The 3271-nt window shown below is 46.7% G+C and overlaps 1 protein-coding gene across 1 annotated transcript in view; it reads left to right on the forward strand.

Moving 5' to 3' along the window:
* LOC103610547 (ribosome biogenesis protein BRX1 homolog) overlaps positions 1-3271 on the forward strand; it is a 12318-nt gene that overhangs the window by 1448 nt on the left and 7599 nt on the right. The window lies entirely within an intron of this gene.

Consider the following 3271-nt stretch of genomic DNA (forward strand, 5'->3'; position numbering starts at 1 on the left):
GCTATTAACAGTGACATTCCGTGCTTTTTTTCTCATCTGCGGATTAAGAGGAAGAAAATATATACTTTTTGTGAAAAAAAAATCTGAACTTCTGTTAGATTCTTAGTAAATGTTAGTGCTTTCTCTTCCTTTAAACAGCTAAAAAGAAGTATAGTATCTATAATGAGTTACACTATGATACTGTACATTCTGTAGAAGTGCAGGAAATAATTACTTTTACTCTAGAATAATAATGTAAGGAATTATGAAGGATTTAGCCTTTCAGCTGGATCTCACAGAGAACGGTCCAAGGGAGAGAAAAAACAACTGATCAAAGGCGTCAAAGTAGAGAAATACTGAAAGTCTACAAAGTGTAAAGTGTAGGGTTGGTTTGGGGCAATAGTGATGTAAAAATGAAAGTGTATTTTAGAATCTAACATTTAAGCCATGTCATTTCAGACTTTGCTTAGAACACCTGGGAGGTAAAGTTGAGACTGGAGCAGTGCTTTAAAAAGATTAGATTGGTGCTGGTGTGCCATTGGTGCTGTTGGAGGACTTCATGTCTGGAGGTGGTAGCCATTTAGGAGATTTGCAGTTGATATAAGTAGAAAATAAGGGAATGTGAATAAGGAAGGATTAAGAATTGTTGCAAAGAGTTCCACTCAACATGGCGGAATAGACGGTTCCTAGTGTCACTCTCTCCCACAAATCAACCAATTTACAACTATAAAAATGTAACATCAGCCAAGCTGGGGCCGCTGGAGCTCACGGGAAGAGGAGCAGAGAGCTACAGAGTTCATGAAGGTGGGAGAAACCATGATGAGAGAAAAAAAACTGAGTATTTTGGGCCACAGCCACTTTAATGCTGAAACTGATGAGCACATGGAGCTCATCCATGGAGCTGGCAGAAGATGCAGCTGTGCCCTTCAGATGGAGTTACTTGGAGGTGGCAGGGGAGAAGGAGGCCTTGGCAGCCCCCAGTATAGCGAGACCACTAATAGGTTTCCTAAAGACCCATGCAGGAGCAAGGAGCCAGAACAAATGAAAAAAGGGAGCCATTCAGAGGCCAGTGAGTCATCACAAGGGACAGGACCACTCAGAGGAGATTGGTCAGGAATGCAGAATTGCATGGGGTGCAATTTGATGAAAAAACTCAGGCCCAGATAGAGTTTCTACACAAACCAGATCCACCGGGTCTCTGGAGAGCCGAAAGTACCAATAAGGTTAATCATTAAACCCTAAGCTGCACAAAAAGCCTCCCCTAGGGAAACAGCAGCAAAGCCGCAATTTAGCTCAAGCACACAGATCAAGTACTGGTTCCCACAGGAAGTTCCCCCGTTTTAGAAGTAAGCAAAGGACAAAAAATTAGTTCCGGCCCAGGCACACCACCAGCGCCTTGGGGCCTGCCTGGGAACTGGAGGCCTGGAGCTGGGGACCAGACCCCCCTCCCACAACCAGGCACACCGTGCCAGCACATTGTGGTCCCCCTGGTGACCTGGGGCATGGAGAAGGGGACCAGACCCCCCTCCCACACCCAGGCATACCACGCCAGTGCCTCGGGGCCCACCCAGGTACCCCCTCCCATGACAAGGCACACTGTGCCAACACATTGGGGCCCACCTGGTGACCCGAGGTATGGAGTGGGGACCGGGCCCCCTCCCCACAACCAGGCACACCACACCAGTGCCTCAGGGCCCTCTCAGGCACACCACACCAGTGCCTTGGGGCCCGCCTGGAGACCTGAGGCATGGAAAAGTGGACTGGAACCCCCACCCACAATCAGGCACATGGGGCTTGCTCTGTGACTGGAGGCATGGAGTCAGAGACTGGACCTCCTTCCTACAACCAGGCACACCATGCCAGCACCTCGGGGCCCACCCAGGGACCCAAGTCATGAAGAAGGGGACCGGACCCCCTTCCCACAACGAGGCACATCGTACCAGTGCCTCGGTGCCTGCCCAGGGACCCAAGGCATGGAGAAAGAGACTGGACCCCCTTCCCACAACCAGGCACACCAGCACCTTGGGACCCACCTGGGTACCCAAGAAATGGAGAAGGCAACCAGACCCCCTTCCCACAACCAGGTACACCCTGCCAGTGCCTTGGGGCCTTCCTGGTGACCCTAGACATAGAGTTGGGGAGTGGTTCCCCCTCCCACAACCAGGCACACCACGCCAGTACTTCGGGGCCTGCCAAAAACATCACTATCATGTGGGTGGCCCACCACAGCCACCACAATAACCATGGCTTCTGTGAAAGCAGCTAGATGCCACAACCACCACACATATGGTCTGCCAGCCACTAGAGTGCACTGACACAAGGAGAGTCACCAGCAGAGATAAAGAAAAGAGAATGTCTCTCTCTACAAAGCCCATTTCAGAGTGACAGAAGAAGCATTTGCTCTATGATAATATTGGGGGACCTGATCACACCTCTCAGCATTGGACAGATCATCTAGGCAACAAATCAACAGAGTAACCATTATTCTTTCAGAAGGAGAGAAGAAATCTAGGGTAATTAGAGGGGGGAGGGGGAGGAATAGGGGGATGAGAGGAGATTGGACAAAGGGCATAAAGAATAATTATGATCTGTAACAATATATCTGCTAGTAACGTTGATCAACATATCTCAATGTTGAACCCCCAAAATATGTATAGTCAATTTTGATTCAATTAAATAAAATTTTTTAAAAAAAGTCAGCTCATAAAAAAAAGAACTGTTGCAAAGAGAAAATGAGAGTTATTGTAAAGGGAAATTGATAGCATTTAGTAATGTTTATGATAAGGGCAAATGGAAGATCCAAAGCCTGGGAGACTGAAACAATGGTGACAGCATCAAAAAAAGGAAATTTGTCAGATATAAGGTGTAAGATAATGTTTAGTATTATGGAGTTGGGTTATTGGAGTTGGGTTATGGAGTTGGAGTTTAGTATTATGGAGTTGAGGTGTTAGTCAAATACTTAGATTATTAGGGTCGGAGAGAATTCCTTACCTTTCTGTAGAGTTGACAGTTGAAGCTGTGGGAATGATAATGAGATCTCTGAAATGGAGAGAACAGAAATAAAAATAGAAGGGTGAGAAAGAACTTTCAGGATTGGGAGGAGGAATTGGAGAGATTGCACATGAAAAACAAAAAAGGAAGGAAATCAAGAAGGGTATTTCTGGGTGGCAGATATGGTCTGTGAATGTTACTGAGGGATTGAATAAAAGGGATCAGAATTGTTCTGAAAGCTTTGTAAACTATTTCTAAAAAAAACAAGGGCCGGCCTGTGGCTCACTTGGGAGAATGTGGT

The sequence above is a fragment of the Galeopterus variegatus genome, unplaced genomic scaffold (genome assembly GCF_000696425.1).
Source record: "Galeopterus variegatus unplaced genomic scaffold, G_variegatus-3.0.2 Scaffold11293, whole genome shotgun sequence".
In the NCBI taxonomy this organism is placed as follows: Eukaryota; Metazoa; Chordata; class Mammalia; order Dermoptera; family Cynocephalidae; genus Galeopterus; species Galeopterus variegatus.